We start from the raw sequence: 14,217 nt of genomic DNA, 5'->3' as shown, positions 1-14,217 counted from the left end.
CAAGTCCTGGGCATGTAGCATTCTCAAATCTGATTTCAGAATTAAATAATGTATAATTTGAAGAAGCCTGTGATACCATCCAACTTGACAGACATAGACTTGAAGTCCCTCTTGTCATTTAGGAGGGTATTTCCTTCTGGATGATAAGAAAAACACATTCCCATCATGTTACTCCAGAGTTTATGCCCCAATCAAGACTTCTGGTTATAAGCAACTTTATCAAGCATAGAAATAAACACAATTGGGTATTTTAAGCACTGGGAGTGCTTAGGAGAATTTACCCTCTACTGAACAATTTCCTAGACATTTCTCCTAGCCTAGGAGCAAACCTGCCTCACTCCTCGTGGATACTGCAAGACCCCCTAATCTAAGATGATAAGATACAAATGCAGGTATCATCACCTAGGATTGCAGCAGCTGCAAGCATTTCACTTGAATCCAGGGCTTGTTGTTTTGATTTTTATTTACCTAATTTCAGAGGCAGAGAAAGAGACAGACAGAGCTCCATCTATTTATTGACTCCCTATATGCCCACAGCAAAACCAGGAGTCAGGAATTCAATTCAGGCCTCCCAAATAGGTCATAGGGGCCCAAGTTCTGGAATCATTACCTGTTGCCTCCCAGGGTGTGATTAGCAGGAAACCAGAATGGGGAAAAGAGCCAAGACACAAACCCATGCTCTCTCCTATGGTATGCAAGCATTCTAACCAACAAACAACTGCTAAACTCCTGCCTGAAATCCAGGGCTTTTGAACCTTAGATCTCTGGTTCACCGCTTGGTTTTCCTTGGTTCTATTGAAATCACTCTTCCTCTTCCTCCTACTCTGCTTTCTCCACCTCCTTCTCTTCATTCTCTGCTTATCAACCACAACCATGTGCTGAGTTTCCACAAATTTTCAGGGTTTCCCTGAGAGCTAGAGAGAGTTTACCAGTACTTCAACTGGGAGAATAAGAAGTCACACGAAAAGCTGAAGGGCCCAAGTGAGCCTGTGTGGTGTCAGAAGTGGGAGCTAAGTACCAACCAACCCTGAGTCTTTCTCAGATTCCTCTGGCCAGCCTGGAAGTGATACATCCACTCAGAATCTGCTACCCAGGCGGGAATTCTGTCACAGAGTAGAAAGAAGAAAAAAGTCAGGTGACCCCAGAGATTTTTAGCAATGCAAGGGTTTGTCCCGGAGCACTCACTTGCTAGCCTTTTCCAGAACCAGAATCCAAAAGGAACACTGCACTCCTAAGGCATAAGAGGATATGATTCCCTGCAGAGCTTCGGTCGTGCTGGCCTGGCACTCACTGAGGAGTCAATAATTACACACAAGAGATCAGCCTCACTCTGAGAAATGTATACGGAGCAGAGGATCTCCCGTCCTTAGGGATCTCAAGAATTGCCCAGGAGCAGCAAAATTAGTCCTCTCTCCCATTGTATTCCTACAATGGTTCCAACGAGCCATATGAAAACAGGAATCAGTAGAGGGTTTTTGTTGCTTTTTGAAATTTTAATTTAAGCACCTTCTCTTGTTACCATTTAAAAGACAGCGAGAGATCTTTCTTGTGCTGCTTCACTCCTCAAATGTCTATATCAGCCTGGCCCAGAACTCGATCCAGGTCTCCATGTGGGTGGCAGAGACCCAGGTATTTGAGCCATCATCTGTTGCCTCCCAGGGTGTGCGTTAGCAGACAGCTGGAAACATGAACAGCAGAAAACATTCAAATCCAGGCATTCTGATATGGGATACAGGCAGTCCAACCAGCTTCCTAACCACTCTGCCAAATATTTTTAAAAGATTTATTTATTTGAAAGGCAGAGTTACAGAGAGACAAGATCTTCTATCTGCTGGTTCACTCCCAAATGCCTGCAACAGCCGGAGCCAGACCAAGCCTAAGCCAAGAACTTCATTCAGGTCACCCATGTGGATGGCAAGGGCCCAAGTATTTGGACCATCTTCTGCTGCTTGTCCAAGGCCCTTGACAGGGAGCTAATGACATGAACCAGCTCCCATATGAGATGTTGCATCACAGGTAGTGGCTTTAATTGCTATGCCACAATGCTGGGCTCCTGGAAGGATATAATAACTTAACCAGGCCCCCTAATGCTTTCCCCAAAATATTAAGAATCTATTACTGTTTAAGGTTTATTTGGGGGGCCGATATTTGTTGCATGGATGGAATAAGCCACCACCTGCAGCACCAGCCTCCCATATGGGCGCCGGTTGGAGTCCCAGCTGTTTTCAACTTCCAATCCAGCTCACTGATAATATGCCTGGAAAATCAATGGAAGATGGTCCAAGCGCTTGGGTCCCACGTGGGAGACCTGGAAGAAGTTTCTGGCCCCTGGCTTCAGCCTGGCCCAGCCCTGAGTGAACCAGCAGATAGGAGACCTCTTTCTCTGTCTCTCCTTCTATATCTATAACTCTGCCCTTCAAATAAATAAAATAAATCTTTTTTTAAAAGAAGTTGACTACTTTCACCAAGGGTGAGGGCAGAGCTGCTACCAGGCGGGGGATGGGGGAGGAAGGTCGGGGTGGGCTGGCAACTAGAGTGGTTTGAGAGCCACCTCCCCTTGGCCACCTGTGCCTGTGCCACCCCAGTCCAGGCTGTTTGCTGCTGTGCAGGGAGAGCGAGGCAGAGCCACCACCAGGGCCACCTTGCAGCCTGGCTCGCTGATTACGGACAAGACCCTCAGGCTCATGTTACTGAAGCACATGTTTGGGATTTTGTTGAAGAAAGCTGAAGGCAGTACAATGAAAGAATCCTGGAAGATGCTTGACTGCTGTCTTTTCTCAAACTAGTCTGAAAGGGAGTACCCCCATTCATTCTGGATTGGCGGGTCCGAGGTACAAAATTATTCTCCAGAGCAATTCAGTTATGATCTTTCAAAACAAAGATGAGTCCCCAAAGAAAAATAATCTTTGGCAAATTATTAATGAACATCATCCGTGATTGTCTCCAGAAAGAAACCATCGGAAGGAAACTCTCAAAAAGAAAAGGTGGGCCGGCGCCGCGGCTCACTAGGCTAATCCTCCGCCTTGCAGCGCCAGCACACCGGGTTCTAGTCCCGGTTGGGGCGCCGGATTCTGTCCCGGTTGCCCCTCTTCCAGGCCAGCTCTCTGCTGTGGCCCGGGAGTGCAGTGGAGGATGGCCCAAGTGCTTGGGCCCTGCACCCCATGGGAGACCAGGATAAGTACCTGGCTCCTGCCATCGGATCAGCGCGGTGCGCCGGCCGCAGCGGCCATTGGAGGGTGAACCAACAGCAAAGGAAGACCTTTCTCTCTGTCTCTCTCTCTCACTGTCCACTCTGTCAAAATAAATAAATAAATAAAAAAGGCCTTGTGTATTATATGTTTTGATCTGGTCTGAATCAGATCAAGTGAAATTTGTGGAACATCTGATTTCACTAATGTGTCATTATCAGCATGGCCGTGTTAACGCTTACCTGAAGCCCAGGCTGCAGTGGGCTTTTATTACTGCTTTATCAGAGCAAGCCGTAGATCACATAGCAGGAAACATTCTTTCCTACCTGGATGCCATGTCTCTGCATGCAGCAGAACTGGTGTGCAAAGAATGGCAGGAGGGATCTCAGGAAGAATGCTTTGGAAGACGCTGATTGAGTGAAGAGTATACGCTGATCCTCTGTGGAAGGGACTTTCAGAAAGAAGAGGGCGGGGCTAGTACCTGTTTAAGAACAGACCCACAGGTGACCCTCCCAATTCATGTTATAGGCCATTGTGCCCAAAGATTATCCAGGAGATAGACTGTAGAATCCAACCGACTGTGTGGATGACAAAACTTGCAAAGCACTCAGTGCCACTTTGAAAATAGTAAAGGTGTCTACTGTTTATATAATGACTGTGAAAAAAATTATCAGTGGCCTATGAGATAATTCTATTAAAATTTGGGGTAAAACCAGCCTGGAGTGTTTGAAATCATTAACGGACACACAGGCTCTGTCCTCTGCAGAATGATGAACATGCTGTTGTATCCAGTTCTTCAGATTCTATAGTGAGAGTCTGGGGTGTGACATTGGTGAAGCTCTCCACGCATTTTCCACCACAATGAGGCTGTACTTCACTTTTGCTTTAGCAATGGACTCAAGGTGACCTGTTCTAAGGCCTGCTCCATTGCTGCATGTGATGTGGCTTCTGCCACCAATATCAATTTATACCATGTCCTGTTTGGCTACCATGCTGCTGTCAGTGCAGTAGACTGACCGTAAGTACATCGTGTCTGAGTCTGGTGACAGGACCATCAAAGTCTGGCCTAAGAGTGAATTTGTTCATACTCTCAATTTGCACAAGCGAGGCATTGCCTGTCTCCAGAATAGGGATTGACTGGTTGTGAGTGGATCATCAGATGATACCATCAGGCTATGGAATATCGAATGTGGTGCCTGCTTGAGAGTCCTAAAGGGACATGAAGAATTGGTCTGATGCAACTGATTTAAGAACAAGAGGATTGTCAGTGCGCCTATAATGGGAAAATTAAAGTTTGAGACTTGCAAGCTGCTCTTGACTCTCCGGCCCTGTGTCTGCACACATTGGTAGAACATTCTGGACATGTGTTTAGGCTGCACTTTGATGAATTTCAGATCACCAGCAGCTCCTATGATGACACTGTTTTTGATTTGGGATTTCTTAAATGTGCCTCCCAGCGCCCAGGATGAGAACTGTTCTCCCTCTAGAACATACGCACACAGCTCTAGATAAGAGTCTGCACTTTCACCCACTTCTGGGTTTCCCACTTTGACCTACTGGCTACATAGCTACCAGATGCCTAAGGGTATTCATTCACAGCTGAGTTATGGAGCTGGAATTGGTTCTAGGCACTGGGAATATGTAAATCAGCCTAACTCTTCAAGTACCAACATTTCTTACCTCTGCTCTTGGCTCTAATTTGAGAAGGATACCTTAGTTTCACCGACTTTGACGAGAGCAGAAGTCAATTTATGTATTTTTATGTATGTATATATGCATGTAATTATCTATCAGAAGTCCTTTTATATGTAATTATAATTAGAAGTCCATTTATATTTATAAATATAAATTGTTCATTTAAAAGGAACACACAGTCTGATCCGCAGAAGCAAAACGACCATCACGAGAAGACTTGGCCTCTCATTTATACTGCTTTGCACTTTGGTCTGATATTAAGAAACAACACTCTTCTTCAGTGAAATTTTGGGTACCAAACACCTACCCAGAATTCCAGGGCTTTCCTTTTCGGAAGTTAGCATTCTCCTTTTAACCATCCAAGTCATTATGAATTCTGCCTTTTATTAGGAACATGTTGGATAATGGGGAAAAAATCCCTCTGGATTGTTTTAGTGACTTTTTTGAGAAATATACTTCCTTTATGTACTGGTTTCTTTTAATTTAAAGAACTATAAGCCAGTTACATTATCTCCCAACAGGTAATACAGCTCTTTCCTTGTATTAACTGTTCTCTGTCCTGAGCCATCTCCTGAGATTTGGTAGAGTAATACCTTTATATGTGTGCTTGCCTCCTAATTTAAAATACTGTATCTGCATGTAGATATGTTGCACATAACAGTGTAACCTCAAGGTTACTGGAATCGGGGGCCATCTGTGCCTGAGACACTAATATAGACTGTGTTTGCACTTAGCTGTGGGCTGGGCTCAAGAACCTGATAGCAGGGTTGATGTGGATTACCTACAACTCTTCCTGCAGTATTCATACAATGGTTTTATTTTGTAATTATCATTGTGTGTGTGTGTGTGTGTGGTATGTGTGTTTTAATGAGACACTTCACTTGTTTGAAAACGTAATTTCTAAAGCTTAACACAAAAATGCTTTATCTGTCATGTAGTACATATAATAGAGCGGTACCTTAAACATTAAAAAATTTTTATTTTGAACTAACATTTCAAATTCAGTCATTTGATCAGGTAACAATTCCTTTTAAATTCTAGGTAGCTTTTATCTGAAGATTCTGAATTTTTTTATTTATCTATTCAACTAAGTTGTTGCTGAGAATATCTGAATGAGGCTTATATTCTTATTTTTAATCAGTAAAAACAAAATATATTTGCCCCCTACAACACACACTTTATTCATGATCATCAAAGAATGTTTCCTGTTTGAGAGTAAATAACAGTTAGGAGTTAGGGGTGCTAAACATGAGGGGTAAGAGACTGATGAAGAATAAAAGGCCAGGAAGAAATATTGTAAGGATGGGGGCCGGTGCTGTGGTGCAGAGGGTTAACACCCTGGCCTGAAGCGCCAGCATCCCATATGGACGCCGATTCTAGTCCCGGCTGCTCCTCTTCCGATCCAGCTCTCTCCTATGGCCTGGGATAGAAGGAGAATATGGCCCAAGTCCTTGGGCCCCTGCACCCACGTGGGAGACCCGGAAGATGCTCCTGGTTCTTGGCTTCGGATCAGCACAGCTCCAGCCATTGCTGCCATCTGGAGAGTGAACCAGCAGATGGAAGACCTCTCTCTGTCTCTACCTCTTTCTGTAACTCCGTCTTTCAAATAAATAAAAATAAATCTTTTTTTTTAAAAAAGAGAGAAATATTGTAAGGACAACAACCCACCACCAACCCATCACCAACAACCCATCAAAATAGTGTCGCATGCCACAGCCACCCATAGACAGTCTTCAAGGCGCTATTTGTCACTACAAAGGCAATGTGGCAACTGGTGAGAAAGAAATGAGTGAAAAGTTGCCGGCGCCGTGGCTCACTAGGCTAATCCTCCGCCTTGCGGCGCCGGCACACGGGGTTCTAGTCCCGGTCGGTGCGCCGGATTCTGTCCCAGTTGCCCCTCTTCCAGGCCAGCTCTCTGCTGTGGCCCGGGAGTGCAGTGGAGGATGGCCCGAGTGCTTGGGCCCTACACCCCATGGGAGACCAGGAGAAGCACCTGGCTCCTGCCATGGGATCAGCATGGTGTGCTGGCCGCAGTGCGCTGGCAGCGGCGGCCATTGGAGGGTGAACCAACGGCAAAGGAAGACCTTTCTCTCTGTCTCTCTCTCTCTCTCACTGTCCACTCTGCCTGTCAAAAATAAATAAATAAATAAATAAAATTTAAAAAAAAAGAAAGAAAGAAAGAAATGAGTGAAAAGTGGAGTGTTTAACCAAGTGGTTAAGTCACCCGCATTCCCATTAGAATTCCTGAGTTCAACTCCCAGCTCCGGCAACAATACAGATCCCAGAAGGCAGCAGTGATGGTTCAAGTGGTGGGGTTCCTGCTACACATGGGGGAACCAGAATTGTATTTCCTGATCATGGATCAAGTCCCAGCCCATCTCTGGCATTGTGTGCATTTGGGTTGTGAATTAGCAGATGAAAACTATCTGTCATCTATTTATCTATATTTATATCTATCTATGCTCTCTCTCTTTCTTCTGTCTGCCTATGCAATATTTTTTATTAGTGAAATTTTCATAGGAGATAGATGTTATGATCCTATTTCAGGAAACAAAGGTACCTTCTGAAAAGTTTTTTTAAAGACTTATGTTAGTTAGAAATGTTGTGAAGGTTTTTCCAATTGGCAGTATTTTGCTTATTTTAATTTCTAATGGTTTGAAATATTCTCTCTAGATAAAGTTTACAAAATATATCACCTGATTTTATAATAAAGCTGTCATCTTAAAAAATGTAATAAGACAAAATAAGAGATAACTCCAACCATCTTTGATAATTAAACAGAGAAATTTGTTATATTTCCTTGTGAAGGAATATCTAGAATGGCTTGGAGACCATAGGAGTTGGTATAAAAGATGCCATACTCTTTTCTATATTTGAGCCAAAGCTACTGGATCTGGCCCATTTGGAAATAGGTACAGGCTAGAGGTACTTAGAGACAATTTTTAAAGGATTTTTTCCCACTTTAGACTAATGTAGACTTATTAAAACTTAGTAAAAATTCTCATAAATAAGTGTAATGCAACAAAACAAGAAAATGATTAAAAGTGAATGGCAGAAACCCATCCTAGACAGGAACTCCCCAGACTGAAACACTTCTGTTTCTGATCACAAGGTGGCGAAAGTATCCTACTCATTTAATACAGATGAACCCAAAGCCCTGAGAGTTTGCAAATACTCATTAAAACCACAAGAGTGTAGTCACATATTGCAGATGCAAGTCACCTTTTCCCTAGGCAGATCAAGAATTTTTCACAGAAACTTAATTAATTTGATGAAAATAGACTGAATGCTACTCTACAAGAAGATAAAAAGATCATTGGCTGTGTCTTTCCAGGATTATCTCAACACATATTTGGGCTTCCAGAACGATAGACTCTCTAGTATGTCCCTGGCATAGTCTCATTCTGTATTCCCTTGGAGAACCCCAGAAAGGACAATTGGAAAACTCCACTGATCTTGGGATTTTCCTAGATGAAGAGTCTATAATTGGCTTCTTTGTGACACATGAACACAAATGGTAGAACTTCTTTAAGGCAGGCTGGAGTGGCCTGAGTCCTAGCCCTGTCCTCTCCCGCTCTGTGCCAACTATGAACACTTTCCAGGTACCTGGCTGGAACCAGCCTTCCCACCATCATGTCACCTTCAGCTTACCCTGCCTCTGACCCTGACTTGCAAGAGATCGTGGCACTAGGTTTGGGGCTGCCAGCCCCTTATTTCCCCTGAGTGGTAGCTCCATACCTATACCCCTTAATGTCAGTCATGATCTCTCCCTAAACTTTCTGTTTTTCCATAACATGCTTGCTGACTCGGGACGCTGGCATAGCTCATCTACTGCTGAAGCCAAGTCTTACTACTATTTTTGTTTAAAAATCTATGCTAATATAGGACAAATCATTTGAGTCCACTTGAACACATACCAGAATGAGGTATCATTAAGAGTATGTATTTATTTTAGCTTAACCAAATATTGTATATAGATATTTTTCACTCATTCAAAACATACTTTTTCATTTTTTTCTCAGAAGAATAAATGTCTACTTTATACCTATCTTCTATCTAGGCCATTCTCTCTACTGATGCCATGTTCTGTTAACTGCTCCCTGCCCCCTTTATTAAAAATTACTATGCCCTGGACTTTCTGGATAAGATCCAAAAGCACAGGCAGCAAAAGCAAAAAATTGACAAGTAGGATTATATTAAACTGAAAACCTCCTGCACAGCAAAGAAAACAATCCATAGAGTGAAAATAAAAACAGAATGGAAGAAAACATCTATAAACTATACACATGACAAGAATAATATCCAAAATATATAAGAAACTCAAACAACTATATAGCAAAAAAAACCTGACTTTAAAATGGGCAAAAGACCTAAATAGATGTTTATCTAAAGAAGACATACAACTGGCCAACCGGTATGTGAAAAATACTCAACACCATTACTCATCAAAGAAATGAAAATCAAAACCACAGTGAGATATCTCTTCCCCCCAGTTAGCATGGCTACTAAAGATGAAAGATAACATTATGGTTTTTCATAATGACTGTTCTAAAATGCATTTCCACCAACAGTGTGAGAAGGCTCACTGTTGGTGGGAACGTAATTTAACAGTCATTATGAAAAACCACATGGCAGTTTTTCAAAAAATTAAAACTAGAATTACCATATGATCCACCAATCCCACTACTGGTTATACAGCCAAACAAATGAAAGTCACTAGTTGACAATATACCTGCATTCCCATGTTTATTACAGCAAGATTCACAATAGCCAAGAAATGGAAGCAAATTTACCAGATAAAGAAAAAGTGCTGTATATCAACAATGGAGTGCTACTCAATCCTAAAAAAGAACAGAAAATAACCATTTGATTAATTTTAAAAATAACCTTTATTCTTCAAGATCTCATCTCCCTTAAGAAGAATCAAGTATATGTGCAATATAAATAACAGAGAAAACTATGATCATTAGAATTACAGAGCTATAAGGAAACCATGAGACGGCAGGAAAATGGGAGATTCATTCTAGGAAAAAATTTGCATTATTAATGCAATCCAACATTTTTGTCTTCTCTCATGTGTTCTACATTTCTTTATTCTACACAAATCATCCTTTCAGTGGTACTTTAGAGATTTATAAACACTTAAAAATTAGCACTTTCTTGATTAACTCAAGTATATCTTTGCCACCTGATAAGATTTTTGTGCTCCAATAAAACAAATTATGAATCTTCGTTGCTTACAATTCCTCCTAAGAGAGAAATGAAGCTTTGGAACTTGTTTATACTTGGAAAATTCAAATAAATACATGGGCAACTTGTGTTTGGTTGCCAACTAACCTAGCCTAGTGAAAATCTAGCAAGCTGCATGCCTGTTTGGCATAAAGTAAGCTAACAATGGAAATTACCATAATATTTAGAAATGTGTTTTAGCCTTCTATTATATAATTTGCTTCCATGCATTGTCACTTTTTTCACTTAAAAGTGGGTTTTTTAAAGATTTTGTTTATTTGAGAGGCATTAAGAGTGATTTTATGATGGGTAAAAGATTACATAAATGAGGATCTGCTTAACATGACTATTAGTTAGCATCAGCATATTTCTGTGACGTAAGGGAGTCATCTTACATGGAATTGCCGCAGTGATATTTGACGCATGATTTCTAGGTAGTCCCACTGAGAGTTCTTCAAGAGGCTCCTACTCAGGGACGGGTGTCTTTGCTGCCATTTTGCAGTTGTTGTCTTTACTTATGTGTACAAATGGCCTAGGTGGGGCTATTGCTTTCTGTAACTGGCTCCTTCCTGCTGTGCCTGTGCAAGCATTCCTATGGCCCCCTAGAAGTCTGTATGTTGTCCATGTGGAAATCAGCAAAAGGGCATCCTTCCTCCCAGATCTCAGGTGCCACCTCTGGGAAAGACTTCTCACAAATATAAATGCAAAGATGCTAAGCTGATGAAGGCAGTCCCTCAAGTAGGCAACCCAGCCTGCACAGACCATAGGACGAGGTCAAGGACACAGCTGTAAGAGAGAACTGTGCCTTCCTTTTTTATCTGAGTTGACACAGTCTGTATATATGCTATTTGACAAACAGGCTGATCTTTTGCAGCTAATAATAAGGGGTCAAAGTTTACATTTATGACTTAAGATTCTGTGTTATTCCAACCACAACCTCACTTCCTGTCATTTGTACTCTGATCATCTTTCTGAACCACAGCAAAAAGAATGCAGTTTGTACCAGCACAATGGAAGCCTCCCTAGTCCTCAGGATAGCCATGCTGAGTTCTGCTTTTTATTTTTACATCTTTTGTCCTGTCTTTCCAATATGGGACACAATTTATTAAGAAAAGAACAAGACTAGAAAAAAAGGGCAGAGTAGACTTTGGAGTGCAGAATAATGCAGAGAGCACTTCTATAGGCATTAGTGGAAGCCCACACTCACCAAACCAACTGATGAGAGAAAACAATGCATTCTATTACAAACAGTAATAGGGAGATTTATTCTTCAAAATTACCTACCTGCTAATATCCTCTGAGAAGTCAAAGATATAGGATTTCAAATGTGCATAGATTAACAATATTTACTTTTTATTTTAAAAAAATTGAAATATTTTTTAGTATTTGAGTCACATACTTGAAACCTGTGTTTCTCACACCTTTCCCCTCACCAAATATACACACACACATGTATACATGCACACACATATATACACACTCTCCCATTTGGTGGGATTGGAGGGTGGCAAAATATGAATAGCCTCATAGACACGCATCATTTAGCAGGACCTCATCTCCTTGTGTTCCTATGAAGAGTTGGGGACTCTGATGTATTCGTTTCCCAGGCCTGCTGTTACCGCAAACGTAATGACCTTAAGCAACATGAATTTGTTATCATCCAGTTCTGGAGGTCAGAAATCCAGACAGGGTCTAAGGGGGCTAAAATCAAGATTCTGGTAAGGCTGCCCTCTCCTGGCGGCTCATGGGAAGACTCTGTCTCTTGGTCTCCTTTTTATTCTGTGCAGCTCCTGACTGCCTTCCCATCACAGCACCCTCTTCCTCTTCTGTAGTCACATTGCCCTCGGCCTCACTCTTACAAGGACAGTTATGAATACAGTTGGGACCCATGGGGTAATCTACAAGGATTGCCCCATCTCAAAACCCTTAACCTAATCACATCTGAAAAATCCCCTTCGTCACACAAAGGAACATCCAAAATTTCCAGGAATTAGGAATTGGGTATCTTTGAGGGACATTTTTCCACTCACTACATATGATGAGGTCATAAAAAGCCCAAACTCTGTGAGCCAGGCGGCCTGGTACTCACTGACGGGTTATAGAAATGATTTACGGGCTGGCACTGTGGCTCACTAGGCTAATCCTCCACCTAGCAGCGCCGGCACACCGGGTTCTAGTCCCGGTCAGGGCGCCGGATTCTGTCCCGGTTGCCCCTCTTCCAGGCCAGCTCTCTGCTGTGGCCCGGAAGTGCAATGGAGGATGGCCCAAGTCCTTGGGCCCTGCACCCCATGGGAGACCAGGAGAAGCACCTGGCTCCTGCCTTCGGATAGGCGCGGTGCAATGGCAGCAGCGCGCCAGCCGTGGTGGCCATTGGAGGGTGAACCAACGGCAAAGGAAGACCTTTCTCTCTGTCTCTCTCTCTCTCACTGTCCACTCTGCCTGTAAAAAAGAAAAAGAAAAAAAGAAATGATTTACATTCTCTTTGATTCAGTTTCCACATTTGTTGAGTAAGGACACACACACCCTCCCTCTTTGTTTATTTACCCTGAGGATTAATTCACATACACACACCTTGTATGGTTGCTGTGAAGATTAAATTCATTAATATGAGGGTGTTTCAAACAAGTAGAGAAAGTAGAATTAAAAGATAACTTGGTTTGGGTTCAAAAATTTTTGAAATCCATGCATGGTTTTCTCAAAACATACATTTTCCATGAAGTTCTACAAAATTCCTCATAGATGTAAAGATCTTAGAATTTGAATTGTACACTTAATAAACATCTTACCACCTTAGACACACTGAGCGCTCATCATGATCATTATCCTACCTAAGAAGTGTGCACCCCATAGACACACACACGCACACACACATGCAGGTTTTATTTATTTATTTTTTTTTATTTTTTTGACAGGCAGAGTGGACAGTGAAAGAGAGACAGAGAGAAAGGTCTTCCTTTGCCTTTGATTCACCCCCCAACGGCCGCCGCGGCCCGTGCGCTGCCACTGGCGCACCGCGCTGATCCGAAGGCAGGAGCCAGGTGCTTCTCCTGGTCTCCCATGGGGTGCAGGGCCCAAGCACTTGGGCTATCCTCCACTGCACTCCCTGGCCACAGCAGAGAGCTGGCCTGGAAGAGGGGCAACCAGGACAGAATCTGGCACCCCGACCGGGACTAAAACCCGGTGTGCCAGCGCCGCTAGGTAGAGGATTAGCCTAGTGAGCCGTGGCGCTGGCTACGCAGGCTTACTTTATCGTTTTCTACTTTAATTCCATGTCCACTGCTAGTAGGCTCTGGCTCTGCTGTCTTTTCTAAACCCCTTGTCTAAGATGCTCAGGACGCAACACTTCTCCCCATGGCAACCCTCCCACCAAGCACCAGGAACTTGGTTCAGCTCTTGTCACACTGATCAAAAGGTGATGGGACTATGACCACAGTCATTGGCCACTGAGAGTGAGATCTTTGGGATCTTGGCCTGATCCATTTTCCTGTTCCAGCTCCTGGGATTTGATTTTGTCCTGGCGGCCTCTAGGTTTTCTTTCCCCAGTCTTGCCCCACCTGCATGACAAAATCGCCATGCACGGACGCACACTGCATTTCTCCTTCAAGGTCTCTCACAGGACAGAGCCACGCCACCCAGTGACTCCCAGTGTAGGACGTGCTCATCCTGTGACAGCTGAACTGTCTGGATCTTCACATGACCGTGACCCAAGGGCAAGTACACAGAGACCCTGAGCTAAGTGGTTGAAAGAGGCAGAGCCTTGCCTCTTGGAAACCTGAGGGTCAGGCAACTCCTTCTTAATAAATGTTAGAGGCTCTAATGACAGCCAATTTCTGGCTTCTCCCCTTGATGTGCTAGAAATGAGGGAACTGTTCTGAGCCTGTGTGGCGGCTGGGAGGATGTTAGGTTATTACCTTCCTATTTTCATCCATTTCTGTAGGCTTTGTGCAGAAGTAGCCCTGTGAAACCTAATAAAGGCACAGAAACTCATCATCTTAATTTTAGCATGAGAGAGATGTGCCAGCCTGTGGCCTAACTGAAGGGTTCCCTACATATTACAGCCAAGTGGTGGTATTCACTCAAATACCACTTAAGTCACCATGAAGTC

At 43.0% G+C, this 14,217-nt stretch overlaps 1 pseudogene; it reads left to right on the top strand.

Moving 5' to 3' along the window:
- Nucleotides 1–2,862: 2,862 nt before the first annotated feature.
- Nucleotides 2,863–4,700, top strand: LOC100355695 (F-box/WD repeat-containing protein 11-like; annotated as a pseudogene).
- Nucleotides 4,701–14,217: the final 9,517 nt, after the last annotated feature.

The sequence above is a fragment of the Oryctolagus cuniculus genome, chromosome 3 (genome assembly GCF_964237555.1).
Source record: "Oryctolagus cuniculus chromosome 3, mOryCun1.1, whole genome shotgun sequence".
Lineage (NCBI taxonomy): Eukaryota > Metazoa > Chordata > Mammalia > Lagomorpha > Leporidae > Oryctolagus > Oryctolagus cuniculus.
Note: the sequence above shows the minus strand (reverse complement) of the source record. Positions and strands in the feature narration are given on the sequence as shown.